This window comes from Balaenoptera borealis (assembly GCF_965194805.1).
Source record: "Balaenoptera borealis genome assembly, chromosome: 13".
Classification (NCBI taxonomy): domain Eukaryota; kingdom Metazoa; phylum Chordata; class Mammalia; order Artiodactyla; family Balaenopteridae; genus Balaenoptera; species Balaenoptera borealis.
Genome location: NC_138870.1, coordinates 73,751,465 through 73,778,770, shown reverse-complemented (window position 1 = coordinate 73,778,770; position 27,306 = coordinate 73,751,465). Strand labels below are relative to the sequence as shown.

The following is a 27,306-nucleotide window of genomic DNA, read 5'->3' as shown; positions in this document are numbered from 1 at the left end:
AATTCAGATTTCACTTGGCATTCTATATTTGACAAATCTTGCAACCCTATACCTAGGTGAGTTACATAATATCTCTAAGTCTCATTTATCTCATCTACAATGAAGTAGCAATAATTGTAACAAATGGGACAAAAGTTATGAGAACACACACACTCACACATTATGTAAAAATATTTGTACAATACCAGGTACAAGGGAGTTCTTATAATTCTTACTTAAGCAAGCTCTGTTCTTGGTATGTCATCTAAAAGGGACTTTATTTTTCTTCCCCTTCTATCTTTATATTCTCTGGGGCTAGCCCTTTGCCTTACTTCTGATGAAATTTAGGCAAATCCCATCACTGTGTGATCAAATCATGGCGGTGTTTCTCCAGCCAATAATTAAGTATCATTTTTCATTTAATAGTCTTGATATAGCTCTTGACTTAAAGTTGAGACCTTTCCTCTTCTCCAGCTTAGTCCTACCTTAGGTAGAAGCTAGGTATGATGAAATTTTTTTTTTTATCATCTATTTTTTCTAATCCTTTTCTCCCAGCTTGCAAACCATGATAAAACTAAGGTATGTGCAATGGGATGTAGGGACAGGATGTGGGAAAGTCTAGAAGGGAAGAGAAAAGAGGAATGTGAAAGGTCTTATTTGGTGGTTACTGAAATGCTATATGTCTATTTTGTGGATATATCTCTGGTCATCTCTATGCCTGGGAAGTGTTTAAAGTGATTACTGCTCTACAGCCATTTTCATAGGCTGTTTGCAACCACCCCCGCCAAAAAAATTGTATATCCATTCCAGCAGGTCTATGACTCCCTCTTCAGTCCCTTATTTCATCTGCACATCTTATTTTAATGGTGAGGCTATGATCTCAACATGTAAAAGTTCATATTGTTGAGACAAAATTCACCTAATAAACTCAAGATCTGAGGATCATTGTTTAATGCAGTACTATATTATAAAATGTGCATCTTATTTTTATTTTTTGCAAGTGGCATTTTAAAAAAAACTTTTTAATTGAATGAAAAATTCTTTAACTTCTACAGTGCTTTACAATTTTCAAAACTTTCACACACATGATTTCATATAATCCCATAATAACCCTTTTTAAAAAATCCCCTACACCTATATTGCCCCTCCCCCCTTCCCTCTCCCCACTGGTAACCACTAGTTTGTTCTCTACATCTGTTAGTCTGCTTCTTCTTTGTTTTGCTCACTAGTTTGTCATATTTTTTTAGATTCCACATATAAGTGATATCATACAGTATTTGTCTTTCTCTCTCTGACTTATTTCACTTAGTATGATGTTTTCTAGGTCCATCCATGTTGCTGCAAATGGCATTATTTTGTTCTTCTTTATGGCTGAGTAGTATTCCATTGTGTGTGTGTGTTTGTGTGTGTGTGTGTATATATATATATATATATATATATATATATATATATATATATATATATATATATATATATATATATATATCACATCTTCTTTACCCATTCACCTGTTGATGGACACTTAGGTTGCTTCCATAACTTGGCAATTGTAAATAACACTGCTATGAATATTGGGGTGCATGTATCTTTTTGTTGGTGAGGATGTGAAGAAAAGGGAACCCTCTACACTGTTGGTAGGACCATAAAGTGGTACAACCACTATGGAAAAGAGTATGGAGATTTCTCAAAAATCTAAAATAGAACTACCATATGATCCAGCGGTTCCACTCCTGGGTATATACCTGAAAAAAATAAAAACACTAATTCAGAAAGATACATGCATCTTATTTCAAATAACATTCATTATACTTTTTCTTTTGTTTAAGATTTCTCACTTACAAGAAGTGTTTCATTCGTATTTTAAAAGCTTAAAGTAGTGTTTTTTTCTTAATGACAAATGTTTTTGATATATTTCATCTATGCCAAAAAATAAAATAAAATTATAAAGATATAGTTTGTTATATGTTATTAACTTAATTCATCTTCAGCTTCCCGACTTGTATTATTCTTGAGTAGAAATTTCAACTTCTTGTTGGTCAGATTAGGAATTGAGCTGTTGAATTCTGAAGAATAAGTGAATTCAGTTAATTCAAAGAAAGAGTAGGAGAGGTGTCTTCTGTACTGTTTTTACTCACAACACTTCTGACACCAGATGTGTGTTTTCTTCTTCACCCAACAACCAGTTTTTCCATTCTCCTAACACCAACTAGGTTCCCTACCTTCAGTTCGGTTCCGACACTAACTTTGTGAAGTTAGCACAAATCCCACAGGTGAAGGGCTTAGTCCCATAGCTTGCCCCTACTTCACATGCTAATTACAAATCTGGGTCACTCATAATTCTGACCAACTGGCTGTAAAGTTGAGTGGTTCCCACAACCCCCTCCTCAGGTTTGATAATTTGTTAGAACTGCTTGCAGAACTCAGGAAGGTATTTTACTACTACGGTTTATTATAAAAGATACAACTCAGGAACAGACAAATGGAAGAGATGCATAGGGCAAGGTATGAGGGAAGGGGTGCTGCATGCACTCTCTCCAGGCATGTCACCCTCCCAGCACCTCGATGTGTTCACTACCCAGAAGCTCTCTCAACTCCATCATACAGGGTTTTTCATTTTGGTTCCATTATGTAGGCATGATTGACTAAATCATTGGCCATTGATTACTGAACTCAACCTCCAGCCCTGTTCCCCTCTGCAGGTGGGGCTGAAAGTTCCAAACTTCTAATCATCAGTTGGTTCCTCTAGCAACCGTCCCCCATCCTTAAGCTATCTAGGAGCCAATCAAAAGTATAAATTCAAGTATGGTGGAAAGAGGCTTGTTATGAATAACAAAAGATGTTCCTATCACCAAAAATTTTAGAAGCTCTGTGTCAGGAACTGGGGACAAAGATCAAATATATATTTCTTATTATCACCATGTCTTAGCTCATGCTACTGTAACAAAATACCAAAGACTGTGTGGCTTAAACAACAAGACATTTATTCCTCACAGTTATAGAGCCTAGGCAGCACAAGATCAATGTGCTTGCTGATTTGGTTTCTGGTGGAATGCTCATGGCTTGGACTGCTGCCTTCTCACTATGTCCTTACAGGGTGGAGAAAGAGAGACAGAGAGTGACAGAGAGACCTGGTCTCTCATCCTCTTCTTATAAGGAGAATAATCCCATCATGAAGATCCCACCCTCATGACCTCAAGTAAACCTAACTAACTCCTAAAAGTCCTACCTCCAAATGCCATCACATTGTATTTAGGGGGGAGACACAAACATTCAGTCCATAACAAAAGGGATTTTCAATGTGTCAGAGCATAAATAAAGATCTTCCAAATTTTCAGTTTGATCTCTTCTTACAATCAAAGCCACATAGGGAATCTGGTAGAAAGATAAATAACAGACTACCTATTCCTTTATTGCCTCTCTCTTGCAAAAAGAAGAATGTTTATTGTCATTAAATATTTACTAACTAAATGTAGGCATATAAGCATGAGACTGTGAATGAATGAATGAATAAAAAGATGGATGATGGAGCCATTTAGGCTCAAAGTTAAATAGAAATAAATCAACTAAAATTTAGTTTTAATCATGAATTGTAAATACTAATTATAGAAATTGTTTTTGTTTACTTATAAAAGATTTTTAAAAACATATTTTATTATACCACATATGTATCACATCCCTGCAAATATTATCTTCTCTTCTTGTTTTGTTCAGTTTGTTTTTCCTCTTGGGTGAATTAGCTTCCTTCAACCTCAATACTAAAACCTAACTTGTTGTTGTCCTCCTAAACGCCAACTTGTCAAGTTTTAAAACGTTATCCTATTCTCCAAGGTGCCAACCAACTCATCCAAATTAATCTTGTAAGTAATTTAATGAATAAGTTTTCTGCTCTAGCATCCCCAAACCCTGAATACATTTCTCATAGCAAACATGTACCTGAATATCAGTATAATGACCTCTAATCCATAAAAAAGAAGTGTGAATGGAGTACCTGTAATTCATATAGCTTGATTATTATCTCCAGGAGATAAAACAGATATATGTTGAACCAAACTAAGTCTCACTAAGACCTCATTTTCTGAGGTTTTTATGGCCTTTGGGTCTGGTCCACCCAGGAACTGAGTATTTGAGATTGTCCCTTATTTACTTAGCTAAGTGGATGCATCTATAATATGTTTCAGGCACTTAACAAACAGATATAATCAGTCCTTAGTTTACCAAAGTTGATGAAAGTTAATGATCTAAAACAACAAATGTGTTGGAAAAGAGTTCTTGCTCTTATTGTGTATTATACAGAAGTCCACAAATGCATTCATTTAAAAAAGTATTGCAAATAACTTGAATTGTATAAACATACAGCCATCCTACCCTAGAAATATCTCAGAATTATATTATAGGTTGAAAGATATTAAAAATGTTGGTACAAATTATGAAATAGAGGCTTGACCACGCCTTATTACGTGTACTATTCTGAAACTGGAGAGGGATTTTTTTGAAAAAACCTTAGGAGGAGAAATATTGATGCTGCAAGACTGATCAAAAGAAAGAAAAAATTACTATTCTGTAATAAGCTTCCTTTAGAATTCTCATTTATAAAGAAGAATACGACATTGAAGAAAATATTTTTTAAGAAGGAAAAGTTATGAGTAATGAAGAGGAAGAATTTTTACCTCTGTAATTTTAAAGATTTTTTAAAAACAATCATACCAGGAACAGATATGCATATGAATAAAGCAAATTTTTAAGATAAGTGATGCTGCATCTGTGAGAAGATTAGGCTAAATGACCTCTAGTGTTTCAACTAAGGCTAGTATTTTTTTATGATTAGTAGATACGGGACAGTTTAGATAGTTGAAATGGTAGCCAAATACTTTAAATTGTGGATTGTTAAAATATTGTTGTTTTTATTTTTCCTTCCCCATTCCCCACTGGACTTTAAGAGTGGACCAGAAAAATAATTATGAAATAATTAAATTGAAAAAAACATTCCTTTTTAATTTTTGAGCCTGCTTACATTTCAGCTTTTAAGGCCAATCAATTATTCCACAAATAGATGCTATTCAGTTTCTTGAGGTGTGCCAGGTTTTAACTGGAAACAAACATAACCAGGTACTACACAATGAGAGGGAAATGGAAAGTGATAAAAGTTATAAAGCCTGATTCAGATAGTTATAAAGCTTAAAATCAAGTGAATGAAGGTAAAGTTATACAGTAATTATGAAACAATTTAGCACAGAACTCTAAGACTAGCTTATGTAAAGGACACTATCCTGCAGACATCTAGAATAGAGAGGCAGACTGCATCAGTTTTCCTTCTGGCTCATCCACTTACTGGCTAAGTGACCTTGGACTGATTTGCTTAGCTTCTCTGTGCCTCAGTGTCCTCATCTATAAAAAGTATGTAATAAGGGTGCTTATCTCATCAAGCTGTAAAGCACTCAGGACTGTGGACCATGTTCGTAATCTTGAAGTATTTGTTGTTTTTGTTGCTGTTAGGCAAGAGGTCTTAACAGTTTGTTTTTTAATAGTGGTTGAAAATAAATATTGGAAGTCAAAATGTTGAGTCTCTAAAAAGTTAATTGTGACTGGAGCGAAGTATTTTGTTCAGAATGTGAATTCGATTTGGTAGAAATACTGAAATGCTTATGGTTAAGAAAGAGAGAGTGAAAGTCCCATAATGATTTCATTATATTTATTATTATTATTGTAAGAACACTTAACATGAGTCTACTCTCTTAACAAAGTTAAAGTGTACAATATTAGATAGTTAACCATAGGTATATGTTGATTGATTTTTAAAATGATTTAATTCAAAAACACGTTCAAATATGAAATTATTTCTAAAGAAATAAAAATAACATTTGTATACATTAAAGCAAAGTAAAAAATAAAACTGTATATTGATTTTTCTGAACATAGGCAGAATATGTCCTTATTCTTAGGACATATGCATGTCTTTAATCAGTTTCTTATCCATATCTGTCTCTAGTACTATGTCACTAGTATTTTTCTGAAGAATGTATTATTTTCAATATGGACATAGTTTTAATTGTTTTCAGAAAATCTTTCTTGCAACATTCTTCTAAGTTTTATTTTATAGTTGATCAATTTGAAATTGTTGAGATCTTCAACTGATTCTTCCTAAAATACCATATCTTAACTGAGATAACATTCTCTCTACAGCTACTGAGCAAATGTTCCTAAATGGTAGATATAATTCCATATTTAGAATTAAATTTTATAAATATTTCAGCCCATTTATTTTCACATATATCTACCAGAAGCAAAATTCCTCAAATACCTTGTCTGTGTTAATGAGTCTTTTAAATGTTACAAAAAAGATGCTGCAAAATCATAGGTTTTTTTCAGTTTCCTTCAGTTTCCAGTTATAAATTTATCCAATTAAAAACAGGAATGCCATCTTACTGTAGGTTTAGATATTAAAGTTTAATCATAGCATCTCAACATTAAATCTTATAAACAAGTTCTCATCAGTAATTCATTCAGTTTGGTCCTTGCTTTTAAAGAATAAATTTCATTATCATTTTTGTAGACTTTGTTTTCAGTAACCACAATTCACTTAAAATTTCAAAATCTAAAGTTGCCTGGCCTTATTTCATTGATTACTTTAATTAAGGATTTCCAACTGATTATAAATAAGATACAACCAACACTTAGTGGACTAACGCTATTGATTTAGAGACTAGTTCTTCAAAGGCTGAAAAAGTTATAAAATCTGTTTAATGATGGGGCAGCAAAGAAATCACTTGCCATGTCAAGTCTTTTTTAAATGTTTTTATTTTAACATCAGGTTCACCACAATTTTCTAGTTTAATTGCTATGTGTTATATTTAAAAATTATAAATTTTCAAAATTTGAGTTTAAGGTTGATTAAATGTTCCACATTAGCTGGTAGCAGTCATAGATTGTGTATAAACTATGGCCAATTCCAAGTGCATTGATGGCCCACTTTATTTTAATTTAGTATTAAATTAGTAAAAAAAAAAAAAAAATTTCCATGAAAATAAAGTCCACCAAAATATGTATTCATAACATTACACAAAAAACATGCAAGTGTTTCTTCAGTGCTGATGTTTTAAATTGAATTTGGAGCATTCACATAATGTCAAATATTTTACCATTGAAAAATTGAACTTTGAAAGCTTTATCTATTTGTATATATTGAGGAAAAACAGATCTATATTGAATCAACTTCACTGATTTTCTATCTGAAGTAATTGATGTCACTGATATAAAAGCGTTTTCCAAGTTCTTCTGCCAATGGAGCCTACCTATACATGAATAGTTATTACTTCACTTTTCATAGTTGTACAGGAAATTGTAAATGGACACAGTTAATTAAGAGCATTCTAATTATGACCCTGATTCATTCTTTACTAAATACTCAGACACATGTATGCACACAAAGGGATTTAAATGTTTACATATGATGATTTCTATATTCGGGCCTGCAAATTTTGAGATGTCATGAAATTTAAAACTACTTGTGGATTAAAGCCCACTTAAAATGGCATTAAGTGAGGTGCCTTTTCTTTTAGAGTGTTGACTAGTGAGAATTACTTGGAAAAACATATCGGCTGAAAGCTTACTTATCTACTTGTGGAAACCTTTCAACATGTAAGTAAATGTCAGAAATATTGATAGAATTTTGTTTTCTTTTCCTTTTATAGAAATTGGAGGGCTAAAACTTGATGCTAAAAGAATTGTTTCACAGTTTGTTTTTGGAGGCTATATATATTCATATATATTCTTAAACTCATTTTTCCTGGAAGATAGCCTCTAAGAAACACTTCCTTATTTAGTTTCACAGATTGTCACAGACTGTCATGTAATCATCTTCATATCTTTCTCTGAAAAAGGAAAATATATTTAATTTTTAAAACAACCCAAAACCTATAATGAATTGCAAATGACTGATGATTCAGTTCAACTTTGATTTCTGAATGGCAGCCTTACTTTGTCTTTCTATTCTTCCTCCCTGTTGGGTTGTCAATTCATTGTTTTCACCTCTGTGCTAATTTTAAATGAAGCGTGCAATCATCTGTGAAATATTTTGTATTAAAGCTGTGTGAAATATTTCATTTTGCGGCATCCTTTCAAAGCCAATTCCCTATTTCAGGTAGAAATTAGTATCTATCTCCTTCCATCCTGCCTCTTGGTCATTTCCTTTGCCTATTCAGTTTGGAGTTATAAACTGCATTTGACTTTTCATACAACTTCTATTTTCTCAGAACACCTTGCATTAAGTTTTGTTGTCACTACTTGCATTAAGTTTTGTTTTGGTGAGCACCATTGTTCATTCTTCTAATCTATACCTTGATAGGAGTTAGATTAGTTGATTTTTACATCCTTCTAGATAGTAAGAAGGAAGAAAGGAAGGTTGGAGAGGGAGGGATAGAGGGAGGGAGGGGGAGGGAGGAAGGACGAAAGAAAGAAGAAAAGAAAAGTTGTCGATGTGTATTCTGAATTACCAAAATAAGTATCTATAACATATTACAATCCTGGTCGGAAGTTTTTGCCAACATCGCCCCCTTCCTTTAAAGTGTCTTAATTTTTTTTGCCATTTGAATTATCAGGTCCTCAGTGCCATTAAGAAAGGGTGCCCAAAGTTCACACCTGGTCATTACTGAGTTATGGTTGATGGAAATGCCTACCTCAAAATTATCTCAGTTCCCATCCAGTGTCTGGGAAGCCTGTAGTCAACTGTGTCATCTGGTTGTGGTGCTTTAAACTCACTTTAAACCCGGGTTAGAGCCTGTGTGAAATCTGTGCCCATTTGTCTCATCAGGGCACCCTATGCTCCCCTACAACACTTCTGCCCGCCCCCTCTTCACACATTCCTTTCGTTGACCTGATAACACCAAGGAGCTCCAGATCTAGTATCTAAGGGTCATCACAGGCCCTGCAGCTGAGCCCTCATTCCAGGAGCAAGCCTGGTAAGGATCATTCCTGCTAGTTGGAGCATATTTTTTCACTGCCAGAATGGTGCTGATGACTTGATTTAGGGTCTGTCATTCTCATTGGACTCAGAATGAGTCAGGACTCTGGTTACCCATGTTTCACTGCTAATAACCAAGAAACTTGGACTTTTGCCTGTCAGTGGTTTGACTGTGTGCTGCCTCAAATCTACACCACCTCAGGGCAGTGAAGGTGATGGCAAAATTCCTTTACCCCGTGTGCCAGCCACTGGCACCAAAGGTTGTCTCCTGATCTTCTCCACAGGTTCCACACTGTCAGGTAGTCTTCCTATGTGTCTGTGCCTTTTCCTATGGCTTACAAGATACTTACTTCACAATACCAAATGGCTTTCCCACAGATTTTCTCTCTTGTTATGTGGTAGGATCATGCTCTCCTGGGTGGGTCTTAAGCATGTAGGACAAGGGTAGGACAATTTTTAGCAACGTGGCAACTCTTCTGTTTCCATCCATTGGCCCTTTGTCTGTCCTTCCTGCTAGTGGCAATGTGTAGAAGGCAGAGATATAGTCATCACTGGATATCACATTCTAGGAATGAAGTGATTACAGCTTAAAATGTTCAAGAGAAGAATATATGGTTGGAAGATGTATTGTTCTTTGTTTACATTACAAGATTACCAGTGATAAATTTAACATAGTAGGAAAGTAAATTATCATTCATATTTTCCTCCATAATCTAAGACTTGCATTTATTGTTATCGTCAATGGAGCACAGTTACTGTCTTTGATAGTCCTTGGAATCCATTATTTCTGGAAGCACAATGGATGAAGCAATCATAAGAAATTGTGTCTCTAGCACTAAATGGTATTTGGGAACTGCTGAGGCTTGGAGATCTATATTGTTATAATACAACCTGGTTCCAAAGACTCACGTCATAATAAGAGCATTGCTGCCTTTTTCTCATAGTGGACCTTAATGTAAAGAGATGGTGCCTGGATGATATGAAGAATCTCCATGTGTACTAATAAAACAGAAAAGCAAATAGGTAATTACTTCTTCTCTATCCATTATTGTCCCATTATTCTAAATACTTATTAATAAATTACTATACTGCATATGGGCCCATAAATTGTAATATATTTTAAAATCAAAATGTGTATTTTGACAGGGGCCTCACACAGTAAGGCATAATGGGCAGTTTTATCTTCTGTGAATATCATACAATTGATCTATCCTTAACCATATCATTTTTTGGTTTGACTGGTAGTCAGTAATGCTAGACACCCAGTTGGGTCTGACATGGTCCTAGGCATTCCAGATAATTCTGTTTCTTGGGAATGGTCATATTGAATCTTACTACAATATCCCTGTTGGTCATTAACATCATTTTTTTTTATTATTATTATTGCTCTTATTAGTGGCAGAAAGAGAACTTGGAATTTCATTAGGAACTGCTGATCTTATTTACCTGTGCATGTTAGTAAAAATGCCTAGTAGGTTAATTTGCTCAAAATTTGATGTTTGGTTTTATGCACTCTGTCGCTATTAACATCTTTCTATTTTCACGTAGATTTCAATAATTGAGTCATTTTAGAAGCGTTATTTTAGAAATATACAGATGACTAGTTGTCACAGTAAACATCTTGTTTTTCTCTATGCATTGTACAAATTTTTCATTCCTTTTGCCCTTTGCAGTTGGATCTAACAATAGATGTATTGATTTGTTACATCAAGTAAACATTTTCTGTGGACCAAAAAAAAAAAAAAAAAGCAACAATAACTAGAAGCTAGAACAATGTCAATATACACTGGGAACTTAAATGTTCATGGGTGGTATTGTAAACAAACTAAGAGAAAAAAACTGAACATGAATAATGAATTAATTTTGTCTTTATTGTAATATAATGTTTATGCTGCCAGGTTATTTATTATAATAAGTCAGAAAAACAAAGGAAAATTTTAATGCAAGGAAATAGTTGTACTACTTGGAATCAGCAGTATTCCTGTTTTTCTAATGTGCAGAGACTTCCTGCTGAGGGCATTCGAACCAAGCACACACTCTCTTTTTTTGTTTGTTTGTATTTATTTTACCATTAAAAAAAACTCAGATATTTTAAAGCATATTTGACTCAGGCACCATCAAAGAGAGAGAACAAGAGAGAGGGAAATGATGGGGTGGGATGTAATGTTTCCATGGGAGGCTAGTTTTCCATGCTTGGAAAATGAATAAAGACCAAGAGAGGTTCTGAGGTTTGGCAGTACAAATTACAGTCCTTCACTTGTGTGGGTCCTTTGAAAGGAACCCAATCTGGCCCAATGCTAGCTGTTAGTACTGTGTGGAATCTGAAACAATTGTGTTGCACTAAATCTGACAACCAAAAGTTGCCTCTATTTTTGTATTGGTAATTTAAGCTACAAATACTTGCAGTATGCATCTGATTTACAGAGTTTTGATTATATTCCTGTTTTCTGAATGTATCCGTGAATAGTTAGAGGAACAATAGGATTTCCTGAGCTTCTCTTATGGGAGGCAGTGGAAAAGGGGTTGTTGGAATTACTCTGCTGAAAAGATCATACAATAAGGAATCACCTTCAAATGAAGATGTGGGAATTGAGAGGAAGTTTGGAATGGGGTGAGAGGATGGGTTATAGCCAGCCAAAAATATGACAGATAAATGCCATAGAAGGCAAATTAGTCTAAGTATAGACTAATTTTAGGAGACTTGAGTTATATACCATGTTTTGCCACTGGCTTTGGTAAATTGCTTTACCTTTCTGAATTTATGTTTTCTCATATGTGGAAAGAGGAGGGCTGCAAGGCTGATTTATATGCTATAAAAGGTAAATTCTACTTTTAAGATGCAATCTGTTCTACGCCACTTTTCAAACTTTGCCTGGTATTTTCCAAATCCATTCTGTTTATCACATAATGTCAGTGAGAAGAGCTGAAAACTTAAGAGTAAATTTATATAGAGCAATGACCCATCAATGCAACTTTAATGAAAGGTAAAATCTTGCTTGCATATGCTAATGTGAACTAGGAGTGAATGACTTCTAAGTCCAAGATGCAAGATGTTGTTCCATTTGAATGAAAAAAATAAGAAAATTCCTTCAAGAATTCTTCATTTTTTATGTTATTTTAAAAAGGAAGTCAAAGAATTTTAGAGTTGTAAAAAAAAAGTTCAAGATACTGACAAGCACTGTATTCTTCAATAACCACTGCAGACTATCTGGATATTACTATTTTTATAGTACAGTTAGTAAATTGTATTCAATATACTGATGTAGAATGAAGTTTCTTTTCAGTCTTAGTATAGTGCCTAGTATATAGCAACAGTCAATATATATTTGTGGAATAAATGAATAAATGCATTTGAAAGAGTAGATCAACAAATTGTTAAATTTTTAATTTGGTCACATATTCTGCAGACAGAGCAGACAATTTGAAAACATTTTGGTATTAGATTGATATTGAGGGTTCATCTGGATCATTTCCAGCAGGAGAACCTCAGAATGATTGCTATGAAACTGTTGCTCTTTAAACAACCATTAAGCAAAAGACTCATTTAAGAAATACTTAGTAAGAATATTACAGGTGATGGGGAAATGAAAACAGTACTGTTCTTTTGCAGTATAAATAGCATGAAATATGTTCAGGAACTAGTCCCTAGAAATTATTCTGGGATTAAGAAGCAGATCAAGGAAATCATTGGCAACACCTGCAATTTCCTACCAAAAAGTTTGTCATTATGGACAGACCAAGCCAAGAAGCATGAGAGCAGATGGTGAAATGCCAAGTATGAAAAAATTCATGTCTCTCTCTAGTATCTTAAGCATAAGAACTTGGATATAGACCAACACTTACTACTGTGGGCCCACTGAGGAGCAAAAATTATTCAGCAATCATCACAGTGAGACATAGAATCCTGAAGAGAAATTGCAACGCTTCAGCCATCTCCATTACAAAATCCGTCATGGTCTCTACAAGGCCATTTGGAAGGCAGGGAACCTGCCAATGCATTTACTTAAAGTTAGCTCCATCTCTGAAGAAGCCTCTAGAAAAGCCATTCAGACAGAGCATTCCATTTTTCCTTTCTAAATTTCTTATTCATCTATCCCCATAGATTAGTTTGATGATTTAGTAAGATAGTTAAATCAGATTACTTTGAAAGATGTGAAATGCTATTTGAGTTTTTTATTTATACTACTTTTATTATCACAAGTTAAAATGCCCTAACACTGCCAAAGCTTTTCAAAATGAGGTTGGTTAGAATGGCGATGTTTGTGGAAATATTTTCTCTTTTTTTCAAGAAAACAGTTTTGTTTATAGGTAAAAATTCCAAATATTTTCTAATATACTATAAAATTTAAAATGTAACATTATACAGACAACTTAATTATCTTTTATATTGATTATGTTTGGAAAATGATAACTATATTATATGAAATAACTCAGACCCTTAACTCATTTGATTCTACAATAGAGAAATATATAAGAATCAATCAACTTAAGAGTGAATATAGTAAAATAAGCCTAAAAGAATCAATGGAGTAAATAATGATTATAAAATGATGTTTCACCTCATGGAAACCAGGCCCATCATTGCAAATTATATAATTTGAAAATAATTTTCCAAATTGGACCAATAATACAATATCTAAACTGACAGCTGCCATGTAAATGGGAGAATAATAATTTAGCCAGGTAGTTTTATTTAAGGAAACAGATACTCTGGGGTATAGAGTTCCCATTTACTAATGAATTTAATGATTTTTAACCACTTAATCAACAAATGATCCTTGTTTACTTTTTGTTATATCCTGTGCTAGGGGCACTGATATAATAACATAAGGGTTGATTTCAAATAGAGTTTCAAACATTTGCATATATCTGAATATATACATAAAGAAACTATATATTGATTTTTAATATTACGGAAAATATAAAAGAAACATTACCGATAAATTTAAACGAAATGTTTTCGTTCATTTTGTATAATCTCATGATTTTTCTTAGTTCATTCTTTACAACTTTAAATTGGAAGCTAATCCTAAAGGCTTACTTTGGGATAATCTAACAAAATTAGTTTTACCCTACCAAATGCAAAGCTAAATCTTGTGAGAATAAAAATTTCATAAATTTTCATGAATTATTATGTGTTGTCTGTGTTGAGCTACACTGTTTCCCAATCCATTGTACAGGGGTACACTCATGTAACAACTCTTCATTAAATTTCTGTCATGTACCAGGCACTGTGCTGGGCATATACAAAGATATGATACTACTCTCAAGGAGCTTTCAGCCTAGTTGGGAGATAATTAGTTTAATAAGGTAGCATGAAATATATAAAATTAAGCATGGGAATTATGGAATCTTCAAGTAGGGCAATTAATCATCAATGGTATCTCAATCTACTGTTTCATTATTTAAATACTAAAGTGATCCACCAGTATATATCTGTTGAATAAAAATGAGTTCTGATTAAGAGTTCTCTGTAGGAATGCTTATGACTTCAATGCAGAAATAAGTATTGTTTCTATCAGTGGTATTTATCCTTTGCCTATTTTTATTGACATTAAGCTTCTTTATTTGATTTGATTTTTTCCCACAAGATTTGAAGTACTTACCTTAGAACATGCCAAGGAATTATTATTAACTGGTCTCAGTCCACCTAAAAAAAATACAAAATAGGTAATGCTTAGTTTCTTACTTTTGCCATTTTTCCAAAATATTTTTATTTGGGGGAAGATGGATACCTATAGAAATACACTATTTGAAATGTCCTTGGCCAAAACAATTTTGAGCTAGTTTGAATGAATAAAGAAATATATGGTATGATACAGTCAAAATATGCTCTAGGTTCCTTTAACTTCAAAAGACTGGGGAAAAGTATATGTAACAAATTTTTCCCAGCTTACGAAACAAACTGAATTTAGGAGATATTTTAATTGATGGTGTACTTTCTTTTTCAACATGCTTTCCTAGAATAGAAATGAGGATCTCTTCTTTCTTTGGATTATTTAGACATTTAGTCACAAATTCTTGTGTGTGTATATGAGTCTGTGTTTGTGATATATACCCATATATCACATAGAAATCATATATATAAAACCATACACAGATTTATGTGTGTAGTTATTGCCTGATGTGTATATGTGTGTTTGTGGAAGACAATACATTATTGATAAATTATTGTAGTTCTAACTCACTTAAATGTTAAAATGCTTTATCACTAGTGTATTAAAGTATGCAAATTCCTCATTTAATCATTTGATCAGCCAAACTGAATACTAGAATTAAGTTCGTTATGGAACAAAGATGAATGAGAATCAATCTAGGTCTTCCCTTATCCTTTTGTTTATAATAGTAAATGAGGACATTACAGTGTAACAGTTTTGCAGAGTGTTTGGAGGAAGGCGTCACTGATATTTATCTGCCTCATTTCTTAAATACTGACATATTTTTTAAATGCACCAAAAGTGCATTTAATCTTAACAAATTTTCTAGGATTGCCTCACATCTTTTGTTTTAGAGAAATGGAATTTAAAAATAGAGGTTGAAGCCCCCTTGGCAGCTCTCCTTGATTCCCTTCCCTCCCTTCCTCCCCAAGATAACTGCATCTCCAAGGTTGTGTGCAACATTTCCACCCAGGCTTTAATATTTTAACTATATATGAACATATCCATAAACAATATACTTTGAAATATTCATCAGTGCTCTCATAGTACACATCTTCTGAAATTTGCTTTTCATTTGACCTTTTTTATATATATTCATGTTAATACACGTAGACTACGTTCATTCATCTTAATTGCTGAATTGAATTATGCTATATACCATATTTTCTTTATCCACTTGCCTATTGATGACATTTAAAGCACCACACCACTGTAAATGATGGTGAACATTCAATGAACATCGTTTTGCATGTCTCGTTATATACATATTCTAGCTCTTTACTAAAACATATACTGAAAAGTGGTGTGACTGGATCATATGACATGCACCATCAGCTTATCCCAGATATTGCCAAATTGATTTTCAATTTTAGATCTCATTCAGCATTGCCCACACACTTGATATTCATGTAACTTTTGCTGCCAATCTGATAGGTTTGGAATCAAATTGCAATGTTTTAACTTGCATTTTCCTCAATAGTAATGTGGTTGAGCAAATGTTCTGTTTATTGCCAGTCAGGTTTTCTTTTCTGTAAATTAACTGTTCATATGTTTTGAATTATTTATTTTTTCTGTTGTGTTTTTCTATCTATAATTTAAATGCTAATCCATTGTGACGCATATACACTATCACATACATATGTTTATTTTTATACTTTGATAATGGTTTTCTTAACCATATCACAGCTTATATATTTTAATTGCTGTCAAATTTATTCTTTTTGTAACATTTTCTGAATTTCTAGAATTTTGAAATTTTTTTTTATCCCACTAGCCTGAAGATATTTTCTTCATTTTTTTTTTGTTTTTTACATTTAATCTTCATTCAAAATATATACAATTATATATGAGGTATGTAAGTGAGTGTGTGTGTGTGTGTAATGAGAAGCAATGGTCTTTTGTGTGTGGTTTTTTTTCCCAAGAGAGTGGCCAATTGTACAAGAATAGTTTTAAAAAATAATTCATAATTCCCTACTGATTTAAAATGCTCATTCTATTATGTGTCAAGTTCCATATGTGCATGGGTCTGGTTTGAAAATCCTAATGCTGTTCTTTTTATCTACATATTTTTTTTCTATTCCACTGCAAATACCACACCATTTTAATTATTGCAGATATTAAATATTGATTTCCCTTTCCTCTTTTTTTTCTGAAAAATTATTTTGATTCTCCTTAGATTTTTTTCCTTTTTATGAATTTTCCTTCTTATAAGTGTTAGCATCATCTTGAGATTTTTATTGGAATTCATTGGTTAAGAATGGATTGAGAATCGATTGATTCTTTACAATATCGAGTCTTCATAGCCATTAAAATTGCATGTTTTTATTTAATTGTTTTTTTATATGCTTCAATAAAGTTTAACTAATTTTTATATAAAAGCCTTGCATATAGTTTGTTAGAATTATTCCTAGGTACATATGGTTAATGAGATATTTTTATTTTTTAAATTATTTCTTAAACCAGTCACAGCTGGTTTAAGGGATTATATTGTTTTGTTATATTTTTCTCTCTTGTTCTATTTCATTTTATATTTTTAAGTTTATTTTTTATTTTTTTCATTTTGTTTCTTCCTTTCCAATCTTATAAATTTTTAAAAATTGTATCCACTCAGGCCTGCTTTTCAATATAGAAGAGCAGCTGTGATGATGGACATATTCCATAATTTTGAAAAGAAAACATCTAATATTTACTTTTGTGGGGTTTTTTTTTTAATCCCTGTGCTTTGTGCTAGAAATTATTTTCGAGACAGTGACCTTGGACACTCCTAGGGCTCACTTTATTTATTTTCCTTCTCTCAAGGACCAATATCTTGTACTTTCATGTTCAGTGTTTGAAAACCATTGTTTCAAATATTTTGTCTGCTTTCTAGTTTGTCTAGTGGACAAGCAAGTTTCTTTCTGTTATTCCATTATAGCCTAAAGCAGATATCCAATTTTCAATTTTCAAAATAGTTTATTTATATTTCTGCTTTCTTGGGCTGTATAGATCTTTCACTTCAGTGTTAAATAGAATTGCTTATTTGGGGTATTCTTGTCACTCTCCTCATCCTAAGAGAAGATGTTTAATGTTAGAAGTTTGCAGAAGGTTTATGGTAGATGTGCTTTATGAAGTTAGGGTGTACCCTTTTATTATAGTTACTAAAAGTTTTATAAAAAGATTTTTATAACGACTTTTAACTTTTATTAAAAGAATTTTTGGCAACTATGATATTCTCTTTTAATCTGGTAATAAGATGAATAACAATTAATTTTCTAATTTTGAACAGTAAATATCTGTAACCCTGAGGTAAACTTGTATACTGGAAATAATGTCCAATAAGGAATTATCTTCCTTAATCATTCCTGAATATAATTTGTCAATATTTTGTTGAGGATATTTGCATTTATTTTTATGTGTGGGACTTGCCTGTACATTATTATTGTTATAGTTTGGTTTAAGATTTGTCATTTTCAATATTTTTTTGAGGAATCAATGTTTGTTTTTGTTTTCTGTTGAATCAGTATTTTATAGCTGATGAAGGTATGTCCTGTCCTTAATTTCTTTGTAGTATCTGTAGATATATTCTGCTGTTCTGCTCTTAACTTTTAAGATTTGGGGGTATAGCTAATTTAAGATTTACTGCTACTTGAATATATAAACAATTAAAATCACGTATTTCCTGTATTTCGGCCACATTGCACAAGTTTGACTTGTAGTACAGTGCCTGTCATTCAGCTATCTTTCTTATTTGGCTTTATGATTTTTGACTTTACTCACTGATTATTTAAATATTTGTTTTAAATTTTGAAATACATGTTCTTTAAAGTTATCTTTTCCTTATAATTATTTGAAATGAGTTGAGATGTGATTCACTGCAATTTTTATAAGCACTATATATGTGCTTAAAAAGACTGTGGATTTTCAGAAGTAGGTGCAGTGCCCTATAGATGTCTATTCAAACAAGTTCAAACAAGGTTGTTACTGAAACTGTTGAAATATTTTCTATCTTTACTTACACACATCACACATATACATATTTTTATGTTTGTGTATACAGAGATAAATAATTAGAAATAATATAGTGATATATTACATGATATATACATACAAATATATGTCAGTTGATCCAGTAAATCATGACATATGTATTTATGTACATGTTCATACACATTTGCATATATATATATGTTAATCCATTAAACATTCGTGCAAGTGTTTTGATATTTCTGACTTTGCTTCTGAGAGGACTATTTTTTTTTTTGGACAAATTAGTTGTCCTTTGTTAGAAAAAGGGGAAAACAAGGATTCTGAAGGACTTGGTTTGTGTATTTATGTGTGTATGTATATATTTATTTATTTACTTATTACTTATCGTTCTAAGTAATTGAAAGTCTGGGATTGCCATTGACTGATGAGGAAGACTGCAGGTCAGTCAGTTTTGGTGGCAAAGGGGTATATATTTTGATGTTAATGTAGGATATATTGGAATTTTAAATTTGAGATATGAACCAGAAATGCAAGCGGAAATGCAAAGTAGGCAATTGAATATATACATCTGGATTTTGACGGAGAAATGAACATAGGAGTTATTTTGTGTTTTTCAGAATGAGATTGACTTGAGAAAGATAGTCTTTCTCAATGCTCTGTTTAAAATTACAATCTCCATTCCCCAGCAAACTTTAGCGCCCTTTTCTGACTTACTTTTTTTCCATAACACTCATTACATTTTAATGTATTAATTATTATTTACTTTTAAATTTTGCTTAGCTATCTTCCCTACTACAATTAAAGCTCTAAGAGATATTTATCTTTCTTTTTTTTTAAACTGTTGTAAATAAGTGCTAAAATAGTACCTGGCACATATTAGGTGCCCAATAAATACTTGACTAATTGAATTGTGCTTTATTTATATTTCTGGCCTCTTACTGTTTCTCTCACTTCACTTCATTTAAACCATGCTTTTAAAAAACACATCCCCCCTTTCCCAAATTTATATCTTTTCTGTGTCATACAGTTTTACCCTGTGAATCTAGTTTTCCATATTGCTCTACCTTGCTGTTCCTTTGTTTTTTATTTTATTATCTGATGGCTTTATTATTTCCTTATTTTGATTTTAAAAAATTAATCTGAATTATTGGCTTTGCAATTTTCAGGTTTTTTGATGTTGAAATATTTTCATCAGAAGCTATGTATTTGCCTCTAAATACAGTTAGGTAGACTCTCACAAGCTTTGAAATGAAATTAATCACTTTTATATCTTTCAGTTTTAAATATTTCATTATTTCTCTGATTATTCTCCTTTTCTTCTATGAACTATTTTGGAGTTTATTTTTGTAGGTTTCAAGAATAGGTGAACTTTAAGTTTGAATGCATTATTTTAGAGAACACAGTAGATAGTAATTATATTCATATGGTGTTTTTACCTAACAAATCACAGAGGCATATCAACTATTCAGTCCTTAATACAACACTATGCAATATGTAAGGCAGGTAAAATTTAATTATGATTAAGGAAACTGTGGTTTCAGAAAGTTATGGAATAGTAAGCAACTTGACTAGGACTTGAACGCAGTTATTGTAACCTTAAACTGGAATTTTTTTTTTCTTCCCAGTATAAAAAGAATGGTTCACCTGTTACATTTTCTTTCATATTTATAGAGAAAACATGATTGGTTGATATATCTTCTAATGTGCAGCATTGTAATGCAAATACATATAAACAGATTCATATTCCCAATCTTATGTTCATTTTAATAAATGCCCCTCCACTGCCTCATGGTCTTTTAATGTTCCTAAGCAAGAGAGCATGGCTCTACATTATTAGAATCCCATGCTGTATTGCACTTATTATGAATTATAGTTATTAAATTTGACTAAAGCATGAGAAAAGTTTTTATTTATACAACCATAATTGTTTCCAACTTTATAACTGTTAAGATATTTTAAGTATCCTTCAAAGAATTTGGACATTTAGAAATTATAGACTTTTAGGTTTGCTAAGCAGAAACTCTTAGAGCAAGAACTTATTTTCAATCACTTTCAAGTCCATTTCTGTTCTATTATCTGTAGATATCACGATTAGCATTTTATTTGTTCTCTAAAGTACTGAACATATTAAAGCCAAATCACCTAAGTAAGGTTAAATTGTTTTGACTGGTTAGGAAGTTTTTGTTCTATGGATGTTGTGGGATTTTAGAAAGAATAGAAGTATGTTGTAGTGAAATGTACATTGATTTTATGGTCCAGGCATTGGCTTTGGCATGTGGCTTTACCAATGTGACTAGATGACCTTAGGCCTACCCTCTCTAAGCTTTATTTACTCAGAGGTACAATTTATAAATCTAAATAAAATAAAAATTTATAAATAAGTATTAAAATGAGAGCAACACATTCAACCAATAGAACTGTTGATATCTTTTGCTTCACACAGCCATTGTGATCTTGGCATTACCATATGCCAGTCAAAGTACAGTGTAGGAAATAACAGTGATGCAACATGAGGAGTGCCAGCAAATTTCTGATGCCAGCCTACACTTTCAGCAGATGTCACCTGATGACTAGTAATCATTACAGTTTCATCTTTTTGCCTTATACTTGATTCCCAGTTAAAATGCAATTAAATAGAGAAGGTTAAGCTATTGTAAGTCATTTATACCACTGTGTGAAGGCAGAAATGGAGAAAGTTATTTCTGAGGAAAAAGTGAACCACTTTGGACCTTAATGCCCCCAAGCTGGAAAATTTGTATAGAGAGTAAATATCACTGATGAGGTCAAAGACCTCTTTTGGTCTTAGGTTATAAGAAACTTATTAAGAGAAAAATTTTGACAAAAAACTTTACAACAAATAATGACTCTGTAAATTGAGTAGCACTGAAAATTTTAACCTTAAACTATATTTGGCATCAAAACTACATCACAGAGAAGAGTGCAAAAATCATATATGTATTGTTATAGCAATATCACTGTGATGTGGAAAAGGTTCCTCCTAAAGTGAGGTTCCTTTGTCAAAACTGATGACAATTAGCCTTTGGTACCATCAAAGAACAAATTATATTGATTCACATGGATGGGATGTCCCACGACCAGGGGCAGAGGATGTGCTTCCTGGGAGGAAGTCAGGAAAGAGGCAAGCAAAAGTACACCATCATTTCTGAAGGAAAATCTTGTTGGTGGAAGAACTGACTTTCTGTCTGGCACCAAATGTAAAAGAAACAGCAACAGAACATAAATGCTTGTGTGTGTTTGTGTGGATGCAGGGGGGCTTTATCAGAAAGTTGGAGAGACGATGGGCCTGGACATAGAGAGGAAATGAGGCTTAAAGTTTGCTGGTACTAAATCAAAAAGGCAGTGGGGATCCTAAAATGTTCTGTTGATCTCCATATGCATATTTTAATTATAATGATAGTATTACTAATTTAATAATATTAATAGCAATAGTGTTACTGATTTAATCAAAAGAAAGCAAACGCAATTGTGCACCACTCAGATTGTGAAGCAGAACCTTGCCCATATCTTAGAAATATTCTATGTTCCCCTCTTCTTTCACTACCCAGTATAAATTACTGTCTGAGTTCTGTGTTGAATATTTATTTAGCTTTCTTTATTATATTTTCAATATATATTGATATTGTAAATATATTAATATTAATCTCTATGAATTTCATATAGTGGTATAATATTGTATGAAAACTTGCTCCTTTCCTTTAACATTATGTTTTTGAGTTTCAACCACAGTGATACATGCAACTGTAGCTTATTTATGTCCTTTGCTATATACTGTTCCACTGTATGAATACGCCAGGATTTATTTACTCATTCTAAACTTGAAGAACACTGTGTTGCTTTCAGTATTGCGCTATTTCTTTTTTTAACCATTTTTTTAATGGAAGTATAGTTAATTTACAATGTGTTTCAGGTATACAGGAAAGTAATTCAGTTATATATATATATATATATATATATATATATATATATATACACACACACACACACACACACCCATATATGTATGTGTATATATATATATATTCTTTTTCAGATTCTATTCCATTATAGGTTATTACCAGATATTGAATATAGTTCCGTGTGCTTTACAGTAGATCCTTATTGTTTATTTTTTCATATGTAGTAGTTTGTATCTGCTAATCCCAAACTCCTAATTTATCCCTCCCCCGACCCTTTCCCCTTTGGTAACCATAAATTAATTTTCTATGTCTGTGAGTCTATTTCTGTTTTGTAAATAAGTTCATTTGTATCATTTTTCTTTAGATTCCACATATAAGTGATATCACATGATATTTGTCTTTTTCTGTCTGACTTACCTCACTTAATATGATAATCTCTTGGTCCATCCATAGCCTCATACACTAAGAGAATAAATTCTCTTGGCTATATATTTGTCTTCCAAATGACACTTCCTTCTTGATCCTGCCTGATTAGATAAGGAGATCTAATCAGCCAGGGCTAAACAGTTTCTTTACTGAGAATTTGCAATGAGAGAGAAGTTAAGACTTGCATGACATTAATGGTGAAGCAAGTCCTAACTTCAGAGTTAAGGATAATGACATCCTGTTGCTAATGTTATGGTAGCTGACAATTTATGCAGTCTTGTTTAACTTTTTCTTGAATTTTTTTTTGAGTTATATGTAATATCTTCCAATAAAATCTTATTTTTTCTGGAAGTTTTATTGAAGTGGATTTGTGTTGCTTTCAAGTAAAAAAAGTCCTGTCAGAACCAAAGAGCAACTAGAAAATCTTTATATAAAATATAAATATATCTTTATATAAAGAACATTTCAAGACAAAATGGATTTAATAGCAGGCCCACAGAGGAGAAAATATCCCTAAGTTTAGAAACAATTGAAGAAATACTATTAAAAGATGAATATATATAGCAACATAAAATTAATTAAAGGAACAAAATAATATTTACTCATATAACTTGACAAGATAAAATAAATTTAATAGCAGGCCCACAGAAGAGAAGGTATCTTAATATTACAAATACTTAATATTGTTTTGAATATATCAAGTTATATGAGAATAAAAGTATCAAAGGAGACAAGCTAAATGAATTGATAGATGTATCTGTACTACATTTGGAAATATTCTAGGTTAAGTCTTTGAGTTTGATGCTTGTTAATTTTTAAATTATTTTTTATCAATTGTTTAAAATGCTGCCAATGCTATTTCATTGGGAGTTCTTTCTAAGAAAGCTGGGAATCTAAAATTATAAAAAAAACTGGAGAAAATAAGATTAACTTGTACCAATACAGGTTAATATGTCTAGGGCATTATAATATGAAACAGATTACATGAGAGGGAATTGTTGGAAAACAGTGATGCCAAAAAATTTTTCCCTCAAGGATGATATGTAATACACACAAACACATTATAATACTGTGCCAATTATAGCCATTAGTTGGAGGAATAGCAAGAGAAATCATGGTGCGCACATCATGAAGAGCAAAGGAATGGATTGTTTTATAAAATGGGCAAGTAGTGGTAAATAATAATGATAAAAATATCACTTAATTTATATAGCATCATTCCTCTAAGGACATTATATAGCAACATAGTCATTCATATCGTTTTACTTATCTTTATTATAAGAAAAAAGTGATCGACTTCATTGATACATAGAAAACTGAAGCATACAGTGAAAATTCAAATGTCTTTTTGTGTGCTGACAAAGTTGCCTTCACTATATTATATTGCTTCCAATGACAAAGCAAAATGAAAACAAAAAGAGTGTTAATAGCAACAACAAAATCACAGAACCACCATTTATTAGTATATCATGTAATATCAAGAATGAATGTAGAATGTAGTTCAATAATAAAAGAATGTAGAATGTAGTTCAATAATAAAATGTAGTTTTATAATAAAAATGTAGTTCAATAATATGTAGTTCAATAATAAAAGAATGTAGTTCAATAATAAAAGATCTAACTTATACTTTACTTGGGGTTTACCTTAAAAAGTGAATCAGCCCTATCTTACTTCCATAAAATATTTAAGAATAGTTATTAAAAGAAAAAAAAAGACACAGTGTAAATCAAATGTTGAGATGGCTTAAATTAAAAAGATAAACATAAATAGTGAAAAGAAAGAAAATGTTTTATTAAATTACTAAAGTCACAAGAAGAGCTTTGTAATAAAGAGATCTTTACTAGTAGAAACCTAAGACTTCATGTATAGAGAGATGAGTGTGCGTGAACCATGAACCTAATTCATAAATGGTGGACAGGAAGGGTTGATGTATTTTAAGTGATTAGAAATATCCATTCTGCTTTAAAAACAGCAGTTTGAATGTGAGCCATGAAGTTTGTGTGTTAAACATGATTTTCAACAATTTATTGCTTTGAGACTAACAATACAGATATAGGTAAATCTCTCTTTCTCTCTCATTCTATGATATTGGACATGATTGTTTTCATGTCTGTTACCCTTTAGTTTATGCTCTGAGACATGCTGTGACTTTTATCATTGTTGGTGCAGAACAGAGTCCATCCAATAATTGCTCATACCGTTGATGAATATTCTTTTTTTCCTTCTTAGTTAATTTTATGTTGCCATATATATATTCATCTTTTAGCAGTATTTCTTCAATTGTTTCTAAATTTAGAGGGGTATTTCCCTACCAAATTTGTAACATTAATTTTATTTCTTTCATTTTGGGGTATGCTATTTAAGTTTGTTATTCCATTTGTAATTTGCTTTGCTGTAGGAGTAAAGTGACGTTCTCATTCTTTTTCATGACTGATAGTATGAGACGATGGTGTTACGCTTCCAAAATCATGTTTCTGACCCATTCCCCCTATCACAGTAAAGTTAAACTAAAGGTGAAGGAAGTGACAGATAAGGGGAAATGGTACAGCTGCAGTTTTCTTAATCACAAGGGAGTCATTGTCCCTTTTCTTCCTTTTGACTTTCTCTGCCTCCTTAGATTCATAATTTGTAACTTAATGTTCACTTAAATTTTAGCAGTAAGGATCTTTAATTAGTAGAAAAAATCCTTGAAATTCTAAAGAGTATCAAATAGAAAAATCACCTAAGAGAATGAAACACCACTCTGGTAGAGGAATATTTACTTGAATAAAAAAGAGTTATGAGCAAATGTATTAGTGGCTTTGTTTTTAAGGACCTGAGCTTTAGGAATTGGCTTTATTGTTTTACGTGACCGTGAAGACTATTACTCAAAGAGGGACACTATTGAGAGTGAAATGTGTTGTTACTTTGAACCTGGGCACTTTCTATCCAGGAAACTGAAATAATGATTACTCTTCTTTAGCGGATGGCCTTGACCTTGTGAGCTTTAAAGGAATTCATTTGTTCTCAGGTCACAGCACAATGCCTGTGGTATAGAAAGTACTTAAATATTTGTTGAAAAAAATTAATGAATGTTGCCACAGGATTCAGCAATTCTGTACATAAGCAAAAGAAATGAAAGCAAGGATTCAAATGTGATAATAGCAGCATTATTCACAATAGTCAAAAGGTGGAAGCAACCCAGGTTTTATGGACTGAAAGCTTAGCTCCTCCCCAAATGTCATAAGTTGAAGTCTTAATCCCCTGTGTGGCTGTATTTGGAGTTGAGTATTCTAAGGAAGACAATCAAGGTTAATAGAGGCAGTAAGTGCGGGACCCTAATTCAATAGGATTAGTATAAATATATATACGGAGATACCAGAGAGCTTCTCTCTCTCTGTCTCTCTGTCTCTCTCTTTCTGTCTTTCTCTGTCTCTCTTTCTTCCTGTTTCCCTGTGCATGACTTGAGGAAAGACCATGTGAGGTATAGCAAGAAGGTAGCCATCTATAAGCCAGGAAGAGAGCTCTCCTCAGAAACCGAAAAGGCCAGCACCTTGATCTCAGACTTCTATCTTCTAGAACTGTGAAAAAATAAATTTCTGTCGTTTAAGCCACTTAGTCTAAGCTATTTATTTATGGCAGCCCAAAGAGACTAGTACAGATTTTGGGTCCAGGAAGTAGAGTGATGCTTTAACAAATACCTTAAAAAGTGGTGGTGGCTTTGAACAGGCTGATGGGTTGAGAACAGAAGAGTTTTGAGATACCTGCTAGAAAAAGCCTAGATTACCTTGAAGGGACTGTTCATAGAAATATGGACACTAAAGGCAATTCTGTTGAGGGCTTAGGAAAAAAAAGAGGAGAGCCATAGAGAAAGCCCCTATAATTTTAGAGAATACATATATCATCCTGAAGAGAATACTGGTAGAAATATGAAAATTAAAGGCCATTTTGATGAGGTTTCAGATGGAAATGAGGAATAGGTTACTGCAAGCCGGAGGAGAGCTGATCCTTGATATAAAGTGGCAGTGAACTTGGCTGAATTGTGTTCTAATATTGTATAGAAGGTATTAAAACTTGCAAAACAGGAGATTGGATATTTAGCTAAAACTATTTCTAAGCAATGTATTATAGGAGCAACTAGGTTTCTCGTTATGGTTTATAGAAAAGAGTGAGAAGAGAAAAACTAATTGAAGGAATTATTGGTCAAAAAGAACCAGAATATAAGATTTGATAATTTCTTAACTTATCCAAGTTATAAAAAATGAGAAAGTGTGTTACAAAGAGAACATTAGGGGTGTGGCTGAACAACCATTTGATAAGGAGATTTGTACGAGTATGAGCTGGAAGTTTAATCAGGTGTGTCAGCAGAAGCCAGGAATAGAGATGGGATTATACCAGCAGAAACACTGTTAGCTGGGAATAAAA

The 27,306-nt window shown here is 32.4% G+C and overlaps 1 long non-coding RNA gene across 1 annotated transcript in view; it reads right to left on the bottom strand.

Annotated features, from left to right (window-relative positions):
* Positions 1-488: 488 nt before the first annotated feature.
* Positions 489-27,306, bottom strand: part of LOC309609852 — a 183,818-nt gene continuing 157,000 nt past the window's right edge. The window contains exon 2 of the long non-coding RNA XR_014233621.1: positions 489-14,585. This is a non-coding gene — a long non-coding RNA (uncharacterized lncRNA). The remainder of the gene's footprint in view (positions 14,586-27,306) is intronic.